This window comes from Sminthopsis crassicaudata, chromosome 4 (assembly GCF_048593235.1).
Source record: "Sminthopsis crassicaudata isolate SCR6 chromosome 4, ASM4859323v1, whole genome shotgun sequence".
Lineage (NCBI taxonomy): Eukaryota > Metazoa > Chordata > Mammalia > Dasyuromorphia > Dasyuridae > Sminthopsis > Sminthopsis crassicaudata.
In genome coordinates, this window is record NC_133620.1 from 331566114 (window position 1) to 331592933 (window position 26820).

The window sequence follows — 26820 nt, forward strand, 5'->3', positions numbered from 1 at the left end:
AAAATGAAGGAGGACTAGATGGTCTCTAAGGTTCTTTCCAGGTTAAAGTCTGGTCTAAATTAAAGGGCTCGGACCATTCTATTTGTTCTTCCACCCTTAGCTTTTCCAGCTACCGATAGAGGTCTAGAGCTCTTTTTGCCAACATGATGGAATGTGGCCAACAGGATAGAATCCATATAATCAAAGGTTTTAACTACTTTCTCCAACTAACCCGCTCACTCAAAGTCAAATTATCTCTACCATCTTCCTCCATGCAGTCTTCTGATCCATTTTCAGGCTGCTAATAAATTTAGGGGTGATTCAGTTTGGTATTATGAGAAGAAAGAGAATGAGAGTTGGAAGGGGGAGGGGGAAGAGAATGAATGATTGTAGATAAAATACTGGACTTGAAATCAAGAACACCTGGCTTTAGATCTTCTTACACTTACTAATTATAATTTTATATATACATATATAATATGTGATATATACAATATAAAGTAATACTAATAATCATAGGCAAATCTCTTTACCTCAGTGTCTCAATTAACTCATCTAAAAATTAGGAGAAATTATATTTGTCATCAATACTTATCTCTCAGAATTATTATGGAGTTTACACAAAATAATGGCAAACTCTGAAGTATTTTAATTTCATTAATTTCTTCTTAAGTAGGAAAAAACAAAGCAAAAAGCCTGAAAGATATACCTACTGTATAATCAGATTCTGGAGAGCTGCTCTGCTATTGTTTGGATGCCTTGACTGATTACAAAAATAAAGCATGTACAATAATTACACAGGGTAGTCAATAGTGCAGAGGATAGATTACTGGCCCTAAAGTCAGGAGAACCTGAGTTTAAATCCAAAATGAGACACTTAATACTTCCTAGCTGCATCATTCTGGGCAAATCACTTAACTTGATTACCTTGCAAAAAAAGAATAATCATAAATATCGGTGTTCAGGAAACCCACCAGAGAATGATGTGACTGATTCCTTTAACTTTATGAAGTCAATATTTCAAGTTCTCATCTCCCTTAGATGTCACATTATTAGAAGTAGAGGGGGGAGTAGAGGGATCTTTTTTACCCTTAAAGAACAGAGGTGAATATGTGGCAGGCACAAAGCAACCAGTACCATTGCATTTATCCAGGACATAGAACAGAATGAGCTGAACTGAAAACTGCCTGGTTACCTTATTAACATTGTACTCCACCTACTTTGAGGAAAGTCCTTTAGAGAAGCATTATCTATGGTTATAAAGCTGGGTTGCCAGCAATCTATTGCTGCCAGCAACCTATTGCTACAAGCAATAGATTCCAAATTGCTTCCAACATAGATGTGTTTAAGGTAAGTCATATCTGGATTTCCTGGTTGCCAGGTTTGGATTCTTTCTTTCTTCCCCTAGCTGCAAACACATGGCTTCTATTAGAATTCACGGTTACTGACACACTGGAAGCTCCCCCAAACAGTCATATTCCCTGAGGAGTGAAAACTGCATGCCCAATAAGGTTCTGTGGGCATAATTGGCATCTATGCTAGGAGAGGAGGGACACAGGAGGTGGTAAATCTAGGTAGGAAGGTAAATTTGGCTCTGGTTTTAATGATCATCCTATCTACACCTGAAAATAAACTAACCACACCTGGTAAAATTCCTAAATGCTTCTAGAACCTTCTTCTGATGTCAGTGTGAATATGTATCTCCCATTAATCAGAGTGAGTGTCATGTGGGTGTGTCCTGAGCAGAGACTAGGGAATATTTAATAATTCACATTGTACACACACAGAGACTAAGCTGAATGTTTTAGTCCTAAGTATAACTCAATTTAAATGCTCTGTTACTTTTACTCAGGGTTCTCAGGACACTCCTGTTTGTTTGCCTTCTTAGAAATAGGGTTGAATTCTAATTTGTAAAATGTTAAGAGATACATAATAGTGACTTCTCTCCTGGAACTTTACTCACCTGGTTCTCATCTTTAAACTCAATCCACTATTTGCATCTCCTGTGCAACAGGCACGCTCCAAGCTTTTATGGCTTATTGGAACAAGTATACTGTGGTAAAGTTTGGGGAGGAGAGAATTGTGACTTGAGATGTTATAGATAACTCTTAGCTTTAAATTTTGTTCTCAAAGGGATGACTCAATGATAAGAGGTTGTGTAGATTTGTTGACAGAAAAGACAAATTGAACAGAATCATGACTGTTATTTCTCAAAATTTTTCAATTTCAAATATCTATAATTATAAGTGGCAAGGATGAGATATATTTTGGAGAACAATCAAGAAAGCCAAGACATAGAGAGAAAGAAAAAAAGGGCCAAAACTGGCATGGGGAGATAGGGGCTTTATCTCAGTTACTAGTGTTTATATGGTAGCCTCAACCTATGATCACTTCTCATAATTTGACTTTCCAGTTCTTCATCTTTTTCAGTCCTCATGAGTTCTTTCTCTAGTCTATCTCAATCATGAATAAGACTTCTCAACCTTGGGTTCTCCCTCAATCTCCAAGTAAATTTGTCTAAGTTACCAGAATTTCTAGTTATTATTAACATTTGAGTATCAAAAACAAAGGAGGAAAAAAAAACAGAGATAAAAATGCCAATTGATAGGAAGAATTAGCCTGAGAGAAGTCCACATACATTATCATAGAATAATGGCATCTTAAAGATGAAAAGTACCTCATTTAAGAAACCTAAGCTTTGATTCTGTCAATAATCAGAATTAAAGACAAGTGAGTAAACCACCTTCTTTGGTCTTTTGACAAGGTCAGAAAATCAGAGAATGGAATAATTCAATCTAATAATTAATATGTGTTACCATGTCATGAAATCTAAAGAGCATATAAGGATGCAAGATATTTTAGGGAGGGGGTAAAAAGGGGAATAAGGTTAGTGGATCTCTTGGGGAGAATTGATGGGTGAGAATCATGCAAACTGGGCAAGGTTGGATGGGTTGTCTTATATATCACTGTAAGGGATACTTACATTGTTGCAATCATAAATCCATTGGCACATCACAAAATCACAAAATTACAGAATTTGAGTTGAAAGGAACTTAAGCACATGTGCAGGAGAACATCTCCATGAAAGAAATTCTCATTCTACTTGCCCTATGAATAATTATCCAAAATCTGTTTAAAGACCTTCAACAATGAGGATGTGCAAAGATCTATCTAGGGACATCCTGAAGCTAGCTCTAACTAGTTTTTAAGGAGGGATTGTTTAATTTTCAGTGTGAGTATTTACATTCAGGAATCAACAGTCAGGTAGTCATGTAACATCTTTTTTCTCATTTGAACTTTACAACATTCTTGGTTCTAAGTTATGTTCTATTAAATTATTCCTGAGGCTCCTTTAGCATTAAGACTAGAGTCAATAAGTTAATTAACTAGAGGGAGTAATCATTTGATTTTGCCCTTTTTAGTTTTAATGTTGGAAACTATCTAAAGATAACAGCCTCCCATCCCTACAACACTATACCCTGTCTTATTTATGATATAGAATTTCAGACTTCCACCACTTTTAGTGTCCTGTACTTCATATTAATCACCCACAGTGCTCTAATCATCCATTTGGCAATCTCTTACTGTGCAGTTCTGGAATGGAATCACCAAAGCCATAATTAAGAATACTGGGAGGAGAAAGAGAACATGTTATCGTCCACTAGAAACTTCAATTCTTCAACACCTTCCAGTGTGTGTGTGTGTGTATGTGTATTTCTATCTCCAAAGCCTATTCTCTATCTTTGAGGGAGATGAATGAATGAAAAAGCATTTAATTCTCAATTATATAAAAAGCACTGTGCTAAGCACTTTGATTATAAATAGAAAAGCACCACAGTTCTAGTATGAGGAGATAAAAGGAAAGGCCTAGTGCTCCTTAGTATTTAGCTACAAAGTAGATTATTTAATAATGCATCTTCTTTAATGCAATTTTCATAGATAAAATTTATATTTCTTGAACAATTTGTGTGAAGTAATTAGTATCAATGATTTTCTTTTATGGCTACTGGGAGTTAGAGGTGGAGCAGGAACAACTTTAGACTTTGCCTGTCCGTGGGGAGCAATTATCGGTAATAGTAGCTAGATTAACAGAAAGGCTACATATCAGGGGTTGCTTTTCCTGAATTATAGGTACAGGACATAGCCTAGAAGCAAGATGGATTGTCTTGAAGGTTTTTGGATACTGACTCTACATAAATCTCAGAGAAAGTGGTAGTTAAGATGGTGAAAGTGATTTACTCCAACTGGCCAAATGGCACACACTTCATCTAACTTCTTCCTCAGTAATCCTCCCTTGTTCCTTCAACTAGACTTTTATCTGTCCCACTGGCAGGTGGTTGGCAAATAGCTTTGGCTTTATAGAAGAGATGATGGAATCCTTGTTCAAAGGAGTTGCTTACATGAATGATGGCAGGTTTGTGAGGAAAGAAGGGGCTATGGATGGAGCAGACTGGAAGAAAAAATTGTCATATGGTGGGATGTTGCATGAGGACCCTAGGAGAGATAGTCTAACATGGGAAATAGGCATTGTGGAGAAAAAGAAAGAGAACATGGTCTCTTTCACTAGAAACTTCAATCTGACATCTTCCAAAACTGTTTCTTCCCAGGCTACCCCAATAAATGTAGATACTTTGTCCAGTTGTCTGATGAATAAGTGAAAGGTGCAAAACCTCTATCCTATAATACAGGCACAGAGCACCATACCTCCTTCCCCACAGCATGGCAGTGTCTGTGGCAGAGCCTCAGCTATCCCCAGTTATAATTCTGGAAATTATTCACAAGAAAGATGCTCATGTACCCTGAATCTCAGCAGTATGCTCAGAATATAATTATTGTTGTAGAGAAATTGGTAAAGTGTGGTGGCCCTTATAAAATGAAAAAAAAATTAGGGATACTAGCAAAAATGGCAGAAAAGAAAAAAGCATAAGAACTCTACTCTTCTCCATTACTGCTCCAACAAAGATCTAGAAAGAGCATCATCCTAATTAATGATCAGTAAATCCAGTGGTAAACTTTTCCAGTCACTTTTCCTGTCAAAATTAGCAAAGGGAAACAGGCAAGAATTTATAGGCTTCGAGAGAAGGATATAACCAGGAAGGTCCTATATAGTGCTTTCAAGAATGAAGAAAGCTGAGCTGGGGACCTGTGGTATGTACTGAGGCAACATGAATCAAGTTCAGACTTCACATGAGTGTGTATTAATCAAAAAGAAGGAACAGAATTGAGCAGTAGCTGTGTAGTATTGACTCTGGAGTGGGGCCATAGATTCAGCACATAGACCTATGTTAGTGCCTGCAACTGAATGATGAGGACCAGCAGATCAGATCAAGGGGAAATCTATTGGTCTTTTGCTTTGAATATTCAGGATAATATTAAGACAAAAGATATTTTCCACACTTAAAATAGAAATTAATTCATTGTCTTCTTCCCAAGAGCAATTTATTTAATTTATTTAATAATGCATCTTCTTTAATGCAATTTTCATAGATAAAATTTATATCTCTTGAACAATTTGATGTTGTGTTCTCTTCTTACTTTAATCCCTTGGACTGGTGTCTTTATTAAGGATTAACTCAACTATTACCTCCAAAAGAAACCTTTCAAGATTCTCTCAGTAATTAGCACTCTTCTTTCAAATCCTAAAAGTAGTTCATATTTACTTCACTTTTTAAAATAAATTTTATTGATATCTTTTATTGATATCCCACCATATGACCTTCATCTTCCACTCTATCCCTACCCTTATTCTCAAGGGCAGGGAAGGTTCAGAAAATGAACTAAGCAAATTAACCAAATATAAATATATATTTTGTTTTTACTTATGTATTCATGTATATTCACTTTCATTTACATGAATACAAGTTTCGTAAGGACAGGGATTATTTCTACTTTTGTTTTTGTATATAGAGTTCCTGACACTGGATACATTCTACATAGTAAGTGCTTAACAAATATATTTTGATTTAAATTAAACTGAACTGTATTGAATTGAGTTGAGTTGAGTTAAGCTGAGCTGTTGAATTGAAATATGTTGAAGTGAAATGAGTTGAATTGATTTAGTTTCTTTAGTTTTTTTTTTTTTTTTTTGGAAATGTTCATTTTATCTTTCCTCTTTTTAGCAAGGTCAAATTTTATGAATAAGAGAAGGCATGAATTTGAAAGAAGTAGATATATGCAGAGAATTTCAAAAGTTTTAATCAAGTTTAGTAACTTCAAAAGGACAAATTCTATATATCTTTTAAAAAGTTGAAAGGCTAATAATTGATATGTGTAAACTTGCATATTTTCTTACTAAAATTGACCAAAATCACTATTTAGTGATATTCATAACTTATTCTAGTTGATTTTAATCTTTGTAGAAACTTTCATAAGCTGTTATATACTAGAGGTCAGCTATTCAGGGACACAATTAACCTTTTCTTCATTGTTTGCCATCTTCAATCCATTAGAGCTGAAACAAAAAAAATTCAAGTTAAGAAATTATTATTCAAAATCATTTCCAAAATAAGTATTTCCAAATAAGTATTTCCAAAATAATTAAACATTCAAAGGCTATTTTTGTAAGCCTATACTTCTTAAGTTCTTAAAGCTTAATATTGTTCCTATATGATGGCACCTTTGGCAGAATGACATAGAAGAAACTAGTTGATAAAAGGATTTTATCCCTTTTAAAAGAGAAGACCCTAATCAAGGCTTCTTTAATTGTCAATGCATGTTTAATTGAATTGAGATGTCTCAAAGAACCTGCACTGCCATATCATAGTGCACTCTCCTAAATTATGTCCTCTGGGTAGAATTAGTCTGATATTTTCCAGTAATAGCTTAAAGGAATTTCAACAGGAATCCATGATCATATTAATAAGATAAGCTGTGAACCAGACTAAGGAATTACTTGTTGAAACACACAAACCTCAAGGAGACATGAGTTTTCTGGATCTGATTGTAGAAGACTACCAGTTGGTCTTTCCTTAAGCAGAATATGGTTGCCCTTACTCATTTTTCTATAGATATGCCTTACTCTTTAAAAAATATAAAGGAAAAAATCCCTAGGTGTGAGATGATTAAAGTTTTAGATCTGGACATTTTAAAATTGGAAACATATTTGAAATAAATTATATTGGCTGAAAGCCATGCTCTTTTGGTGGCTATGTTTTTGGTGAGTGCTCTTTGTTGGGTTATTTGTGTGTGTGTGTGTGTGTGTGTGTGTGTGTGTGTGTGAGAGAGAGAGAGAGAGAGAGAGAGAGAGAGAGAGAGAGAGAGAGAGAGAGAGAGAGAGAGAGAAAGAGACAGAGAGAGAGACAGAGAGAGACAGAGAGAGAGAGACAGAGAGAGACAGAGAGGTATAGAAGAGACAAAAAGAGCAGAGACAGAGAAAGACAGAGAAGAGAGAGAGAGTGGAGGAATTCTAAGAATTGTTGTTTTAAAAGATTGTCTTGACTGAAATGGAGAGTAAATGCTATAGAAGTCTTTTCTGATCTCCCCATGATCAAATACATTTCACTTCTGTAATTATCTACTGTATCTCCTACATATGCTTTGGCTTGATTCCATAGGATAAACTCACTTCTGGTTTCTTAATGATCAGTTTTCTGTTTATCTGTGCCCAGGCTGGGAACAATCTGTGCTTTTACAGCCACTCTGACAAATGCAAGACTCCAAATTAAACATCAGCAGCCCTGAGACAGCAACTTCAATTCCCAACTTGTCTTGACAAGTTCCTAACTCTCCACTCATAGTGGAGAAACAAAGTTCTTACTCCAGGCTTGACACCCACTAATAAAGTAATAATTTCATTATGGCTCATCACTATGGTGTATTGCAAAAGGAAAGGATGCATTATAGTTTCAGATGCATCAAATCAGAAAAATGTTTAAAAATTCAATTTGGAAGTAATTTGTTTGTATTTTTCCCACGTTTGTCTTTAAGTGCTATCTGATTACTAATTCCAGTATGATAAAAATCTCAGATATAGAAAGTTCCCCAGAGTCCATCTAGACCAATCTATGCTCAACTAAGAATTCTCTGTACAATGTATTGAATAATCTTCTTTTGAAGAACACCAGTAAAGGGAACTCAGTATCTCTTAAGGCAGTATTACCCAATGCTTCTGAAGTTTGTGCTGACATCATGACTAAGCATTCTTCTTTATAACTCCTATCCAATGTTTCTGCTGCCGCTTAATGGGATCAAATAGATTCCTCTTTTACATGACAACCCATCAAATATCTGAGACTTCTTTTCATCCTAACTATTCCTAGTTCTTTCATTACATCATAATTTGAAATTATATTATGGCTCTTCATCATCATCATGATTGCTTTCTTCATAAAAAGTGATATGTATCATAGAACACTTAATCTAGATGTATTCTGACCAGGGGAAAGTACAACAAGAACTATCCCTTGCCTAGATCTAACATCCATGCTTCTTTTGATGCAATATATTGATGACAGTGTTATCAAGGTTTGTTTTGAGGTTTGGAGGGAGAAGAGCCAGAAGGATCCATGTAACATTGTTTGCTCATTTTGATCTTGCAATTTTCTAATGTTTTCAGATTTTTTTTTCAGACAAGTTGATATGTATATATGCCTTTCCTGTTTTACTAAATGGGAAGTTGATTTCCTGGATCCAAGTATAAGATTTAACATTCCTCCCATTATATTTCATCTTGTTGAATTCATCCTAGTCTTCAAGCTTTGTAGAAATGCTTCTACCATTCAAAGCATTGGTCATCTTTCTAAGTTTTGTGTCAATGACAAAATTGATAAGGATGCCAATCAGACTTTTATCCAAGATATTTATAAAAATATTAAACCATGTAAAGTTAAGAACAAATTCCCAGGATATCTTACCAGAGATTTGGTTCTAAGTTGACATTCAAGTTGGATCCATTGTTTACTCAAAGTTAATTTTTAGGTAAAGTTACTTCACAGGATCATAGCTCTCAAGCTGAATGGGACCTCACAGGTTATCTAGTACAACCCATCTATTTTAAAGTTGAATAAACAGGTCTAGGGATGTTAACTGCTGTGCCCAAGGTCACAAAAGTAGTAAATGTCAGAGAAGCAATTTTGAATTTTGGTCCTTTAACTTTGGAGCCAATGTGCATCCTATACTCTACATACAGCATTGCCTCCTAAATATCATTTCAAATGTTTGATATTAAAAAAAAAAAAACAACTCCGCAGAGAAAAGGCACTTTGGGGGTTGGATGAGGAAATATGATAAAAACATATATTTTCCTCTCATTTGATTTAAACATGATTAACATGAAACCTTTGAAGGCAATAGCCAGAAAATTTGATAATTCTGACAAATATATATATATATATATATATATATATATATATATATATATATATATATATATATATATATCCAGTTCTAGAATAAATAGCTTACAAGTGTACTTTGATTTATTATCATTAAGTAAAGATGAATCATCTCACCAAAAAAACTTGCTTTGGACCAGTAAATCTGAGAACTCAGGAAAACTCAGAAAAACTCAGAAGAGCTCAAAGCTAATTTCAAGGGAGACTTCCAGATGAATCAGGGAAGAGATTTCTAATTTTATTTGCCTCCTGGTGCTGGGAAGATCTTATAGGATTGACTTTTGCATCTGCTCCTTGGAAGAGCTGAGCTCAGCAGACTAGAGAAACAGTTCCACCCAGAGAGAATACCAAGCGGTCCAAAAGAGTGGAGCAGCCAAGAGAGAAGCAACTTTGCTAATTAGTGAATTGTTTTGTAAGCCTTAATCACTTAATCACTGATTGGGCGTTGCCTCTGTCAAACAGAGACCTGTTAAAGACTTTTGCCTAAAAAGACCAAAGTCTCCTTCAGCATTCAGGATCTTTTCCAAAAAGACAATTTGTAACTGGCTACTGGACTCAGATGGCCCTGGGGGGAAAAATGAGTCTGATAATTTTGATAGGTCTCACTAACTTAAATTCAATTCATTTGCATTTCATTGCATTACTTCCAAATTGTTATAGTCCTCTTTGAGAGCAAAGGACAAATAACAACAATCTGAAGAAAACAGAGTCCATCTGGGCCACAAATGCAGAGTTGTGAATTCCCCCAAGCCACCTGTATTACCAAACTGAGTGCCTCTTTACTATGGTTCTCTAAGTTTGTGCTCACCTTTCTTTCTTCCCTCATGGACACCATGAAAGTCTTATTCTACTTTTGTCTTCTGTTTAATAACCATTTCTGATTAAGAGTTCTTGGCTTTCTCCTGATTGATTTATTAAATGGAAAGCATATTAATAGGGTCTATGGAGCTCCAGTATATATTATAAGAAAGTATTCTTCTCAGTAGGGGAATCCTGAGGATAATGAAGTTAACAGACTTCTTGGTCTTCCCATTCTTGATATGCTTCTCCTCCCTCATCATATAATCTATGTTCAAAAATGGCAAGAAGTTAATATTAATTAACTCATTAAGCATGCACACTCAGTGCTTGTGGTTACCTTTCACTCACTTTTTGTTTGGGATGATTTTTAGCAATTTACTATTTCAGTGGTTCAATGAACTTGAACTTGGTTCAAATGGCTTGTTTTGTACAACTAACTCTGTCAGCTGATGTGACTTTTCTCTAAGACTTAGTCCTTATTTAAAAATAAAATTCTATAGGTTGCTCACAGCCCATGTGACCAGGAGGATAATAATATCCTCAGCAGTGGTAGGGAGGTTAGAAAGAAAAGAAGGTTTGGGGGAAAAGGATAAGTTCAGTTTTAGACAAATTGAGTTTAAGATATCTATAGAATATTCAGTTTCAAATTATAAAAGGCAATTGAAGATGTAAGATCCAAAGATGGAAAAGAAGTTAAAATTGGACAGGGAGATTTGAGAGTCCTCCTCATAGAAATGATCATTGAAATCATGGTACCTGGTGAGATTATCAAGTGAAATGATATAGAAGAAAAAAAAATTAAGACTCAAGAGAATCTTGGGGAATTTTCACTTTTATTGGACATGACCTAGATCAGGATCCAGCAAAGGAATTTGAGAAGGATCAGGAGGACAAAAAATAAATAATCAGAAGAAAGTAGTGTCACAAAATATACATACATGCATACATACATGCACACCCACACCTACACATACATACTAAGTACAGATATGTAAAATATATGCATATATCTATATGTATATATATGTGGAAAAGAGAAAAGAGAATGTTAAAGAAAAGAGGGCTATAGTGTCAAAGACTGCAAAGAGATCAAGAAAGATAAAGATAGAAAAAACTATTAGATTATGGCAATTAAGAGACAATTAGAAAAGTGTTGGATGAATGATGATGTAAGAAGACAGACTTCAAAGAGTTGATAGAGTGAGAGGAAAAGAAATGGAAAGATCTAATAGAAGTGACTTTCTCAAGGAGTTAGGTGCAAAAAGGGAGGATGATAGCTAGTGAGAATGTATGCAAAGTAAGGGTTTTTTGAATATGGACATAGCCTATATATGTTTATAGGTTACAGTAGAGAAATAGTCAGTAGACAGCCAGGCTATGAAGATTTATGAGATAGGAGGAATGATAGAAGGACATATGCTGGAGAAGAAGGAATGGAATGACATCATTTGTGCATATAGGGGACAGAAAAGTCACCTCTTCATATGAAAGGGGTGAATGAGGAAATTAGTAGCAGAAGGCATCAATGGTGTGAGATCAGGAGGAGAGAAGAGATTTCTAAGCAAATGATATTTTTATTTTCAGGGTAATGAGGCAAAGTTCTCAGTTAATAGTTGGAGAGGGGGAGCTTTGGGAAGTCTTTGAGGAGGGATGAAAAAGATCAAAATCCATTGTAGTGAATGAGAAAGTAATTCTATGAGGGAGTAATAAAAGTAATTCTTAGTCACAATGAGGGCCAGTTAAGACTGTTAACAGAAATTTGTAATAGATCCAATTAGCATGATTTTCTCCAGTTTCATTCTGCCATGAGACTGGGCTAAAGCAATAAATGGTAGGAGTGGTCTGAAGCTGAGACTTTACAATTCAAATTTTGTGATATGATAATAGTACCAAGGACTCAAAAGAAAAAGATGGGACAGAGTTGAATTGGTTCAACAAGGAGTCAAGAAGATGAAGGAAAAAGCATAATCAATATAGAGCCTAGCAAAGAACTGAATGGAGGAGGGATTGGTGATCATTATAAGGATGAAAAACAAAGCTTGGATTTTTCAGGGCAGAGAGAGAGGGGAATCTCAACAGATTATGAACAGATAAAAGGATATCAAAGTATGCATGTTAAAGTCCCTGGTATGTGTGTAAGAGTCTAGGAGAAACATTAGACTGATCCAGGCACTAAACTCATTGAAGAAGGAAGGAATATGATCTGCAGATCTGAAGACAACTATTTCCAGAGTCTTTCAGGGGTCATAAAAATGAATTGAATGAATCCCAAAGGAGATGATATTATTGAATGATAGTGGTAGAGATAGAACCTAACTATGGCAATGGGGAGAAAAATATTTCCATGACTAAAAGGCATGAGTGAAAGTTCAAGTAGAGCAGATAAGTTTAGTCTAGGGAAATTATGGCATGGAAGGTAACCAGTGTTCAGGAAAGGAAAGACTATGTAAGGTGTGAGAATGGAAAAGTTTAAGATGAAATCTAATTTGTTACCTATGGAGTAGGCATTCTAAAGGAGAAGCACAAAGGTTGGGTGGCTTCAGAGTGAAAGGCTGAGAACTTTGGCTTGAGAGGAATAGCTATAATGGAACAGTCAGTAGAGGATAGGGAATATAAAAAAGTCCTCTATGCATATTATCTCATTTGTTCCTCACAACAGTCTTATGAGCTAAATATTCTTGTTATCACCACCATTTTACAGATAACAAGAGTGAAACTCAAATTTCTGGTCACATAGTTAATAGGCTTCTGAAGATAAATTTGAAACCTGTTTTTTATTTAATTTTTAATAATAGCTTTTAATTTTCAAAATACATGCAAAGATAGTTTTCAATATTCACCCCTGAAAAACCCTGTGTTCTAAATTTTTCTCCCTCCCTACCTCCTGTCCCCTTTCCTAGTCAGCAAGCAATCCAACATATGTTAAAGATGTGAGATTCTTCTATTATAATTACACATTTATTATGTTGCACAAGAAAAATCAAATCAAAAAGGAAAAAATTAGAAAGAAAAAAAAAAGCAAGCAAAAACACCAAAAAAGGTGTATAATTACTATGTTGTGATCTACATTCAGTCTCCATAGTCTTCTTTCTAAATGAAGATGGTTCTTTCCATCACAAGTCCATTGGAATTGGCCCAAATCATCTCATTGTTGAAAAATACCAAATACATCACAGTTATCATAGTCCTGGTCTTTTTTTTACTTCAGCCTCCAGCCTTTATCCACTATGCTTTCCTGAAACTAATTATTAATAAATATATTTATTGAATATGAATTTGAATCAAATGACAGAATCTCAAAATGAAGGGAGAACTGAGAGCTCAGCTAGTTCAATCTCCATATCAATATATGAAGTCATTCAGCAATAGCTTCATCAAGATATTGTTGACATATACCCAGCCACTGTTTGGATATTTGCACTGATGGGAAACTTACTGCCCTAATAAAGTAGTCCATACTATTCTGAAGCAGTTCGAATTCCTTAAAAGTTTATTCATCACATTGAACAGAAATCTGTAATTATTATACTACCACTGTTTTTAACTTTTTTTTCAATACCATTTTCTCTGCTAGAAAAATAAAAAAGGTAAAGAAGCAGTTGTTCAACTATTGCCTTGGGTAGTCCTCCACTTTCTTCCTGAGTTTAGCTAATTATATGGCAATTTTAGAGACTTCTCCATTATCAAGTTAATTAATTAATGTGTGTGTGGCTCTTTAAACATAAACTGCAACATGTAACTACTAAGTTTAATTATTTACCATCAAACTAATGATTACCTAATTAGTATTTCCTAAACAGTATTTAAAAGAGCTTGCTGCTTTTGCTGATACCTCACAAAACTAACTGCCATTGACTTGAGCTAGAAATAGGACGAAGAACACAGATTTTGTTCTAGGCATCTGAAAGTGACTGTGATGTTACAGTTTTTAGAGTCATAATTTTTCTCTGAAATATCACCTGGAACTTCATTTGTTAGCCATCCAAATAATAAAATAACCCTGGAGAGATGGGACAAGAGCAATTTTTTTTAAAATCCTAGCAAAAAGGTCTGCTACAAGATAGTAAGAATTTTCTGATGAAGATATTAGCTACCTTCTCTTGTAGGAAAAGGAAGAAGGATGAATTGATGTCCATTGTGTTCCCAGAAAAAAAAGAGCTCTGTTCTGATTGCCCAGTCAAAACAATCAAAAACTTTAGAATTATATTTGGGAGGGAGGAAAGAGGACAGGGATTAATTTCCCCCATGAAGCATTATTTTATTTTTTCTCATTCTTAAAACAAAACTCTATAGATTCTGAATTATTATTAGAATGAAATAAATGTATGTAATATGATATTCTTCTAATAAACCCTGGATTTTCTTCCCCTAAAATAATTTCTAAAAACAATATAATATGGAAATTTTATGCAAAACTATTATCTAGAATCAAATTATTGTGTTTTCTAAGAACAGATGTTTTCAGATAATGCTGAAATGAAAGACAATTATAGTATTTTCTAAGAACAGATGTATTTAGATAATGCTGAAATGCAAAAGAAATACATTCTGAGGGAAGGCACTGTCATGTTCCCAAGGGAAGAGGGGCTCTACACTTTTTTTGCATGTGGGATGCCTTCATGATTCTTCCCCTAATAGATGGTAGGTATGTTTCTAACTTCTTGACTAGGTCTTAAATGGTTGGGAACAGAGTGACTCCATTTATTTCTATATGAATAATATAGGTATAGTTTATTGCCTCAATGACTTAAAAGATCCAAAAAGTGGAATAAGAGCAAGTCTAAGGCTTAGAAGTTGGAGACATTGGAACCCGATGCCTCCTAGCCTTGTTGCCATAAAAAGGCACAAAGAGAAGCATAAAAGCCTACTTCCTTATTGAGTTGATAAAATAATCATAAATCAGAATATTAAACTCAATTTCAGAGGTATTAGCATATTTTCATAACCTGTGGAAATTATAATTGGATTTCTACTAATTCAGTCTTTTGGCAAAATAGTCTACCCTTATTTTGCAGGGAGGTGAGGCCTGCAGGGCTGTAAAATCATTTAGTCCTAATTCAGAAGAGACACCCTGACTACATGTGTGCCTTTTGGAATACAGTATTTCCCTGCCATCTAGCCACAACTCTATCTTTTCCCCCTTTAGCAAAATGGTGAGACCAATTTCAACCATATGGAAACATTTTCACACTGTAAGTGATTCTGGGAGTGGAGAATGGGAAAGCAGGGAACTGGTTTACAAACACAGCCACTTGCAATTTGCCTTTCAAGATAACCACTAACATGGCCAAACAAATCCTAAAGGATAAATGTCCCGCTAACATTTTACAATCTTTCCTGGATGAAAATACAGAACACTATGAAAAAAAAAAAAAAAGAAGCACAAATATGTGTTTCTGGTATTCACCTTCCTAAATCACTCTTTATGCTGGGTCTGCTGCTTCTAGAAACTTAGTATCATTAAAATGTTGCTTTAAAATAGAAAACAAAACATGAAAATGGCTTTCATTGTAAAAGAGATAGATGATACCTAAAGAAAAAGAGGGAGGGATAAGAGACTTTGCAAGGTAGATCAATTCAACCCCCCTTAATTCATAATCTGATATTTACTAAATATTGGGCTAGGGACTCACAATACAAAGATTGACATCTTGCTTGAAGGACCTCAGGAACTTAAAGTGATTGACTGACTGTCCCTTAGAAGGACCAGTTCTCCTGGAGGGATGACCCCTCTCCATGGCTTATAAAAGTAAGCTATTATACCGGTTTTCTTTTCACAGAAATTTGAAAGCATATCAGAGCTGTACTTTTATGCAAGCAGCCTGAAAAAGTGATTCATGGTTAATATTTTTGAATCTCAGACTATGTGGTTAAGGAACAAATTTGAATTATCTAGACAGCACAGTGCCAAAACCAGAATTCCAACAGAGAAGGGAGTTTTGTCATAAGAAAGCTAAAATTTGAGAATTCTAAATTCAAAAGATTGGACAGCAACTTCCTAGAAGGAGAGAAAAAGGAGCAGAGGAAGAAGGGGATAATCTCATTCTTGGTCTTCCTCTGTTTAGAAAACATACTAGAATTCAGCAAAGCACATTTTCCCAGGAGTATCCAGAGTAGTATTAATGAGGCTATAACCAAAGTGATAGACATGTGAGGGGAGAAGAAAAGTTAAATGTGAAAGATATCATAGAAGCAGATCAGACAAAACTTAGCAACTGATTTGATATAGGGAACAACAATGGATGGTAAGATAACTTCAAGTTTGCAAACCTGTGTGGCTATAAAGATGATAATGATCTCCACATGAAAAGGAAAGTTGAAAAATGAATTGGATTAGGGTAGGAAAGAAAGATTATATGTTATGTTTTGGATATAAGTTTAAGATATTTATGTTAAGTCAGCAGTATCCAATAGGGAGTATTTGACATGGGACTAGTTCTAAATATGTAGATCCTCTAGACATCTGAATAAGAGAACCTTTAGAAAATGATGCAATCATTAAGAGACTTGAGAGAGAGAAAAGAAAAGAAGCTAGGGCAAACTATTAGTATGCAATCACCATTATGAGACAGGAAATGGATGACAGTCCAGCAATAAAGACTATTGAGTGGCCAGATGGGTTAAGGAAGACCCAAAAAAGAACATTCATAAAAATCCCACAGAGGAGAGAGAATCCATGAGGAATGAGCAAGCAACAAGTCAAGAGCTACAGAGAGGTCAAGAATGTTAAGAACTGACAAAAGACACTTTGGAGGGAGCAGTTGTAGTTGTCATCAGTGATGCTAAACAACAGATTGTAAGGAATCGAGAACTGAAAGAGGGAAGAGTAAATAAAGACGAGTAATATAGATATCGTTTTCTATATTTAGTTTGGGAAAAGAAAGAGATAGGGAATAATTGTTTAAGGGGATGGTAAGGTCAAATGAAAGATTTTTTTATTTGTTTGTAAAGACAGAAGAGACCTAGACCTGTTTCCATGGGTGACAGGAAGAGCTGGTATTGTGGCTTAAGTAAAGGGTTCCACCATGGCAAGAAGGGTCAACTCTTTAGGAGAAATCAGTGTGAAGAAAGAGAAACAATAGGTTTAAAAATGTATAATAGAAGGAGTTCCAAGGTGAACAGACTTTTTCAGAAAAATGTAACACAAAGTATTTTTGTCTTCAGGATTAGGAAGGGAGATGGGAGTGTGGAAGACTTCAGGAGACAACAGAAAATTTGAAACAATTGTTGTGGGGTAAATTGCAGAGATATATTTAGGAAAGAACAAAAGGATCTACTTGTGGAAGTGAGGGCTTAGTTGAGATTAGATAACATAAATACATCTTAAACCCAGTTAGCACGGATGCTTAGTTTCCCTGTAAACATTAGGGAAGAAAGTATTCTCCTGGCATGATATTCTCTATAATAATAATTCACATTTATATAGTCCTTTAATGATTGCAAAGTATTTAACTGACCATAATCTTGAGAGATTAATAGAGCATGGCTATCTTTATTTTATAAATGTGGAAACTGATATTCAAAGAGATCACTGTCTTGACCAGTGAGCAAAGCAGAATCAAATTAACTCAAAAGAAACATGAGATGTGCAAACTTAGACAATCCACCCCTAATGCTCATAGGGACTATTTACATCTGACCTGTGGCAGAGTATTCTGAGCTCCTATTGGTCTAATCAACCACAGCTGAACACACTAACATAGTGATGTCATTTTGGTCCTCATCAAGAATAAAGAACAACAATCAATCAGCCAAGTGTTCTGAGACACAGCTATGATTTAAATCAGGTCTTCTGATTTCAAACTCTTTTATTTTACACTACATTTCATATTCCTCATCAGAATTAAGCTTCATGAAGGCAGAGACTATAATTCATCTAAATTTTGCATTTCTGTGAATACCTAGAAGAATGCTCCGAACACAGTCCACACCTACTTCTTCAGTGAATTGAATTAAAATTAAATTTTAAGACCTCATAGAAGTTATAAAATAATGATATCTAATGGGAAGTTTTTTTTTTTTAATCCTAGATCCTCTCCCTTTATTATAAAGGAAAGAGTAGTGATAACAGAGAAAATGACCTGACTCGGTGCATTCATTCCAAGAAAGGGAGCTGTCCGAGTCTTTCATCCAAAGAGATTGATAGTAAAACAGATCCTGAGAAATGGGTACTACTAATGTCAGGATATTGGAGATGGCAGTTGTGTTGTAGTAGAGTGACCTGTGTGAGACAAAAGAGCCTTAGTTGTTATAGGAAATAGCAAAACTCTACAGACAGAAAGTATACCCCACTTATGGATGTTGGGACCCTGGAGCAAAGCTCCTTGTTAAAGAAGTCTCAGTAGCCAATATTCTTTTGGCAAACTTCTCTGGGAGTTAAAATATGAACAGATAATAGTGTCCATGAAGCACACACTTTCTTTCTTTATGTCTTAAAGATGGATAAACATATGGAATAAGGGATTTGAAACTATTCACATTAACTTGTTCTTTACAGAAGCATACAGAAAGAGGGGAGGGAATGGATAGCGCCAAATATATCAGCTGCAAAGTATAAAAAGTTTGACTGAAGATAGGAGATGATTAAGTATTTGTTTTGCTGCCTGGGAGAGGAAGATCTAGCATGGATTGCAACAGGATGTACCTCCCAGGGCCTAAACTTGCTTTTTCATGACATCATGGTACTGGACAATTTCCAAAAGAGCCATAGAAGAGGGGGATAAGTTATAGAACATGTCAGAGCTACTCACTATGAAGCTGCTGTTTTCTAGAAGTAAGGTGAAAAATGCAAAAAACTAAAATAAAAAATGAAACAGTAGCAACATTCAATGTGGCAGAGGTTTGATGTCCTTTGTGTGTTTATAAAAGGGCAAAGTTCTTCAAGAAACAGATAGATAAGGATCTCAAAAAACTCAGAAATACAAGGGACATTACACCTGATGAGGATTAGATTTCTGGGAGCCATTTTCTTCCTCTGGGACTGTGATTATGATTTCTAAGTCACCTCCTAACAATCATGTTGTGATCTGGTAATATCTTCTAGCTTCAACTATAATATTTCTTGATCATTATAAGCCAATTTGTTGAGCAATTATTGTATAGGACTCACAACATTCTTATCAGGTATTTCTCATAAAATAGTTCAGGTAAGGATCAGCTCCTGAAAATTTTCATGAAGTTTCAAGCTGAAAGAAATAAAAGAAACAAAAATGAAAAAAAAAACTTAAGGGGAAAAGTTTTCATTGTCAGTCAATATAAAATTTTTATAACTGTCATGGATCAAATATACAAATATAATCAAAAAAATTTCATTGAGAGTGGAGAAAAGATTGCCTTTATGGCAAGAACTTACCTGAACTCTCAAGCAGAGGATGGGTTTTGGACTTGGAGCACTATTTGCTGAGCAGCAGGTCTTGGAGAATGATATAATATCAGCAGCCACAGTTTTAGAGCTCCCATTACACAGATATGGGGGTCAGACAACTAGTCAGAAAGATATTAAGGGGGTCCCTGGCTAGCACTGTGTTCAGGATCCTGTTTCATTGCCCAGACTCAGGTCCATGTCATAATTCAAGAGTATAGAAGAGTGCTTGTGATCACTTACAAAGGAACAGAAGAACTGGCCACAGATCCAGGGCTAAGAGAAGCACCAACCAGCACTTGCAATTGCAGGGAAACAAGGTCCCTTCTTTGATAAAGAGCAAAGGCCAGGAAAACAGTGAGCAAACCTCTCCTTAGATCATACCACTTTGTAAACAATGAAAACCCAGAACTAACTCCAAAAACAGCAACAAAAAAATAAATAAATAAAATCTGAAGTTTTCAATAGTCCCTCTTCTACTTTTGAAGCAGAGCTTAACTTTAACAAAAAGTTAAAAATCAGGAAATAAGCTGTGAAAATGAGCAAACAGCAAAGAATCCAACTATTAAAAGTTATAAGATACAAGATCAAAACACAAACTTAGAAGAAGGCAAGGATATCAATTTAGTTACAAGTTAGAGGGGAAAATCTGAATTGAGCAAGAGACCAATAAGAACTCCTGGAATAACCCAAAAAGGATTTTCAAAATTGAGTAAGAAAGGAACAAAAACATTGGTGAATGAGTGATGTAAGAAAAATTATGAAAAGATAGTCAATAGCTTGGTAAAAAGATGCACAAAAATATTAAAGAAAATAACTTAAAAACAGAATTGATTAAATAACCAAGGCACAAAAATCCACTATAGAGAAGAATTCCTTAAACATAATTGGCCAAATGAAAGAAGAGATACACAAACTCACTGAAGGAAAAACTCCTGAAAAAGTAAAAAACTAAAATTGGGTCAAATAGGGGAAAAAAAGGTGCAAAAACTCATTGAAAAAGAAATCCCTTAAAAATTAAATTGGGCAAGTGGAAGCGAATGACTCCATGAGACATCAAAAAACAATAAAACCAAGCCAAAAGAATTGGGAAAAGAATATGTGAAATATTTCATTAGAAAAAAAATTGACCTAGAAAATAGATCAAGAAAAATTATTGGAAGAAATATTAATCAACCTGAAAGCCATGATCAAGAAGGAGGACAAAGGAGGAGGAAGAGGAGAAAACAAAGAGATAAAGAAGGAGGAGGAGCATCAGAAGAAGAAGAAAGAGGAGGAAGATGAAGAGGAAAAGGAAAGAGAAGGAGGAAGAGGAGCAGGAAGAAGAAGAAAAGGAAAAGGAAGAAGAGGATAGATGGGGAAAATAAGATAAAAAGAAATATACAATATTTATAATTGTGAGTATGAATGAGATGAATGTCCTCATAAAACAGAAGTGGATAGCAAAATCAATTAGAAACCAGAAGCCAACAATATATTATTTACAAGAAACACACATAAAATAGATACAGAGTACAAATAAGGTATTTGAGCAGAATTTATTATATCTCAATTTGAGATTTTTAAAAAGTAAGGTTAGCAATTATTATTTGAGAAAAAGCAAAAACAAAAATAGGCCTAATTAAAAGAGATAAAAAAGGAAACTACATTTTGCTAAAAGGTACCATAAACAATGAAGTAATATCAATATTAAAGGCATTGTTGTTCATTCTTCCTTTTAATGAGGAGCAATGACCAGTCATGGGGTAATATCTTAACTTGTGCATAAATTGTATTTAAGTGAGACAAAGTTGTACTCTTTTCCTGAGTCATTGAAGTTCAATGGCATGATAAAAGTCAGGATGACTCATTATGGCCCATGATGTAATGGATGGCATCTACAATATCTGACCAAATTCTAAGCACTTTTTAGCATTGCTTCAGCTGCCTTCATGGCCATTGGAACAAATTGTTCTCATCCATCCATTCCATTGCTTGGAGTAGATGTTCCTATAATTTATTAATAGATTTGAAAAATGTTGGTTACCCTCAACTTGGTTTAGTCTATCTGCTAAGATGGTCTTATTAGGATATGAATGTTATACATGTATAGCTTCTTAGAGTGTTCAGTAAAAGGTGAACACCAAGGTTGGGTAAATAGCACGGAAAAAGGTTTTTCACACCAAACCTTTAGTCCTCCTAGAACATATATCCCATTATAGATTTTGCACCAAATTGCATAGCATCCAAATTCTTAAAGGAAAAGTTTAATGAATTATCAAAGGAAATAGTAAAACTATACTAATATGATACCTTAGTGCTTCTCTCTCAGAACTAGATAAATCTATCAATAAAATAAGAAATAATGGGATGAATACAATTTTTGAAAAGCTAGATATGATAGATCTCTGAAGAAAATTGAATGAAAATTGAATAAAATGGAAAATTGACCATGTATTAAAGCATTAAAAACCTCATAAACATATACAGAAAAAGCAAAAATATTATATGAATCTTTTCTAGGCCATAATGTAAAAATATATGAACTAAACTATCAAGGAAATACAGATTAAAACTTAGTTGGAAACTAATAATCTAATTCTAATGAATGAGTGGTTCAAAGAAGAAATCATTAATTTCACTAAAGAAAATTATAACAAGGATACATACTGAATTTTATGGAAGGCAAAGTATTTATATCTCTAAATGTTTGCATCAATACAATGGAAAAATTAAATGGATCAATGAATTGAACTTGTGACAAAAAAAAAAAAACTAGAAAAAGAACAAATTAAAAATCCCCAATTAAATACCAAATCTGAAATTCTGAAATCCAAAGAAGAAATTAATAAAATTGAAGGAAAATGATTGCACTGATAAATAAAACTTAAGCTGGTTTTGTTTGAAAAAAAAAAAGAAGAATTTCACATGTTTAGAAGAATTGCACATGTTTAACATATATTGTACAGCTTGCTGTCTTGAGGAGAAAAGTGGGAAAAAGGGAGAAAAATCTGGAAGATCAGGTTTTGCAAAGATGAATGTTGAAAATTGTTTTTGTGAGTATTGGGGAAAATAAAGTACTATGAAAAAAAGAAGAAACCGAGCTATAAGAATGAACAGACCTTGGGATCAAGCATAAGTGATTTGTCTCACAGAAATGTTATTCCAGTGGGAAAATGTGTGAGGATGCCAAGAGAAGAAAAAGGACATCAGAGTCCTGCAAAGACCAATAAGAGGTTTTTTGGGTCATAGATTTATAGCTGGAAGAGACCTAAAAAGACATTTAGTCCAACTACCTCATTTTAGAGATAAAGAAACTGAGGCTCAGAGAAGTTGAATAAATTATACAAGGACATGAGATGTGAGTGACCTTGGATATTCCTAGTGTACTTCACAACCAGTATATACTAATTTTGTGCTCACTCATCTCACTGATGCTGTGAGGAAGGAAAGTACATGCAAGGTTTATCTGGAAAATGCTTGGAAGATGATATATTTACTATGCCATCCTAGAGTAACAAATTTAAGAACTGACTGACATTCTGAGATTTGTTCAGATTATAAGCAGTCCCTTGATTTGGAGAATCTGAGAATGATTTGGATTATTATCTTTAAGCTAAAAAAAGGCTTTGAGTCACCCCTGAAATTTTAAAAAGAGATGTACACAGCCTGCAAGAGAAGAGATTGAAATAATAATGATAAAAAGGAATAGAAAGATAATGGCATACAAGGTTCTACTTGGATCTTAATAACTGAAGCAGAAGGCAATGACAGTGGTCACAATTGACAGAAGAAACCCAAAATGAGAAAATGAAAGAAGAGCAGATATGCAGAAGAGAAATGAAAACTCAAAGTGGATCTTCAAAGTGGAACTTCTGTAGGCATTTCAGAGCTGAAGAAATTAGGGTTTTGCACTCACCTCTTCAAGGACTAAGGGAAATTCCAAAAAAAGATCTATTCTCTACATAATTCCATCCATCCTATGCCTATCCACTAACAAGCACTATAATATATTCTACATGCTTATTTTACCTAAATGTTTCCTTTATCCTGATCTTGCTTCAACTATTGAGACTAGAAATTAGTAGGAGATCCAAACTTAAAAATATAATTTATAGCAGATCTCTGTCTGAATGTTAAGAATTTTCCTAATTGGAAATCCTGAGTTATCTTGATTATGGTAATCACTTTTTCATCTGATATTAACTCCATAAAACAGAAAAAGAGGGAACTGCATGGACTTGAGAAACATCATATTGCCCTTATGCTAAAAAGCAAATTAATTGTTCTAAGATTATATGACTCATCAATTCTCCAAAGAAAATAGAGTTGAGGAAAGGGAAAGAAGGAAAAGAATAAGGACCAAATAAAAGATTATACTCTCAACCATCACCACCAGCCTCTACCTTGGAAAAAAGAGAAAAAAAAGTCCTGAGAAAGATTACCCTTTGCCCTAGCCAGAATGGAGAAAGGATCAGAAAAGGTCAAGAAACAGCTGGTTAATTCTATACTTTACATGACACTCAAAGGTATCACATTTTAAATGATTTTGCTTTGAGATAATTGTGTCCATTGGATAACTATTAAAAGATAAACACATACTTGGGAGATAATGAATTTTAATTTTGGAAGTGTATAGCCACAGAATACCCCACTTTTAGGTAGTAGCTACCTTCACTTGATAAGTGAAAATATGAGTTGAATGGGAAGGAAGCTCCCAAGTAGTCTACAATCATAGAATATGCAAGGAAAGAGTAGAAATGTTTTTTTTTTAATATGTGCCTCTACTATAATTATAATATTATGGGTATCTTACCTATATTTAATATATATGTATGTAATATATATGTGTGTGTATATATACATTTATAGCCAAAGATATTATATTACCCTTTGCCAATTATTTATTCCCTCACCTCCAAAGCTTTAAACAAAATATTGCCAGTTTAGTGCAGGGTAATCATCAAAAATCATTTCATTCCTAAACCTAGATGTCATCTGATCTAGTAAACAGCTTCCAGATCATATGATTAAGAGAACCCTGGAGTAAATGCTAATAAAGAGGTCAAAAGGAAAAGAAAAACTCATTTTAGGGGAAAATATAGTAAGTTCAATTAGAGACACAAGTTTGAAATGTTGCTTTGGTTAGTTATCCTATAGATAGTTGAAGATACAGGACATGAGCTCTGCAAAGATGTCATGGCTGGAAATATTTGGCACTTTTCTGTATTGAGTCAATAATTGAAGCCATATTATTACCAAAGAAAGAATGTACATGTAGAAGAAAGCTGAGTACAAGACCCTGAGTTGGAAAAAGGATGAGAAGTCTACGAGACAGAGAGGGAAAATAGAGAGGTATGAATTGAACCAGGTGTCCTAGACCCAAAGGCAGAAATAGAAGTGTTGACAGTAATGTTACTACATTTGAACAGATTGCAAAACAGGCTAGACTCTTGGGAATTAATAGTAAAAAGGAACTTTCAGATGATGCTTATACAGACTGTCTCAGATGTTTGCCTGGGTTTCTGCCAAGCACAGTATCCCAAAACACCATGTCCAAACCTTGGGTTCGTATTTCCTTCCTGCATCACATTGCTCTGTCTTTTGCACCATGTATGTAAAAGAACTCAGGTCATTTGAAAATGCTTATACTAAATCAGAAATGAATTAATACAGAGAAAGGTCTCCATTTAAGCAAAATATCAGTTTTCAGGAGGATGTAAAATTTTTTAAGAAGTAAAAAAATCAGAGATGAAAACAGTAATGATAATACTGGCTAGCAAAGATCCTTTGGAGCAAGAGTCAAATTCAATGATTTGCATGATGAGAAAAGGTCTTCTTTCTGTGTTGGTGGCCTTTTTATCAGTTTTCCTGAAAGCAAATGAATTCTGCTTTACAGTAGAGAATAAAGAAACTATAACTATCTTTATCTTTAGTTTACTGTGGGTGATTCCCATATCTGAAGTCAGGAAGAGCTGAATTCAAAACCCTCTTCAGGCCTTGGATAAATCATTTAATCTCTTTCAGCCCCAGTTTCTTCAACTTTAATAATTAGAGATAGTAATAGTATCTACTGAACCAAGTAAATATGAAGAATATTTTTTAACCACAATGTAAGAGTAGGCAATAAATCGCCTTCTCCTCTTTTCCTTTTTCAAAGTTTTGGCTATTTCTCATAAACTGGCAAAATGTAAAGAAAATTCTGGATCCTTTAGTTTAGGAGCAGCTTATACTTTATTTTGTAAGAAAATAGAAAAAATTTAAAGGAAATTAAATTAGTATATATCGAATTGTTGTCTGAGCAAACTATGTTTTATTATATCAAACTTCTTGAAATTAGCAGCAATATGTGTAGCATTTTATATATGCAATGTTTCTATATGTGTATGTATGCATATATATGTATACATGTATATGTGTGTGTGTTTATGTAAGTTGTATTTTTATTAAGTGAATCATAAAAGGTATTTAAATAAGTACCAAAGATATTTCAACTTTCCTCCAAGATTCATTATATGAAATTGTTTACAAGAAAAAAAAATACCACAAGTTTGTTTGTTTTTTCCCCCAAAAGGTTTCAAAATTTCCAGAAATTTTCCACTTCTAAAAGGAAATGCCTCATCAGTGTAAAAAGAAAGTAAAGGTGAAAGTTGTTTAGTCTGGCCAACATCACCTTTGGAGATGTGCTCATTCTATGTTATTTCTTTTCAAACAAACTGAGACTAAAATTATGCAGCCCATCTCTAGTAGAACTGACAAGCTTGCTGTTACAATGGAAAATAGTGCTGGATTTGGAGGCTATGGGTTCAAATCCTAGTTTTATCATTTTTTTGTTTATGTGACTTTAGACAATTCATCTCACCTCTCTGGGTCTCATTTTTCCTTACCTGTAAAATGAGGGAGTTCGATTAAATAACCATGAAGATTTCTTTTAGTGCTAATATGTGCAAATATGTAAAGTCCCTATTACATAGTAGATGCTTAATAAATGATTATTCCCTTCTTCTCCCTTCAAATCTGTGAATTGAAGGCAATTTCATGAAATGACTTCTATAGTTATAATACAAAGTCAAAATTTGGAAAATGTCTATGGTCAGACATTTAATGTCACTTGAGAATTTCAGACAGTAGAAACACTTTGTTCTAAAAATAGTAATAGAAACCATTATTTGTTATTATCAACATTATTCATAAAGTTAATTATTAGCATCATAAATAATAACTAGCATTGATATAGTACTTTAAGGTTTGCAACACTCTTTATATGTTTTCTTGTTTGATCCTCAAAACATCCTTGTCAGACAGGCATAGTTATACTCATTTGTAGATGAAGAAACTGAGGTTATATGACCTACCTACAATAACAAA

The 26820-nt window shown here is 34.3% G+C and overlaps 1 long non-coding RNA gene across 6 annotated transcripts in view; it reads right to left on the minus strand.

The window, feature by feature from the left end:
* Nucleotides 1-1347: 1347 nt before the first annotated feature.
* LOC141538810 (uncharacterized) overlaps nucleotides 1348-26820 on the minus strand; it is a 181964-nt gene continuing 156491 nt past the window's right edge. For 4 of the 6 annotated variants that reach the window (XR_012481137.1, XR_012481138.1, XR_012481133.1 and 1 more), the window contains one exon: nucleotides 1348-6430. This is a non-coding gene — a long non-coding RNA (uncharacterized LOC141538810). Of the gene's footprint in view, nucleotides 6431-18193; nucleotides 19298-26820 lie in introns of all 6 variants that reach the window. The other 2 variants (XR_012481135.1, XR_012481134.1) reach the window with 2 other exon arrangements.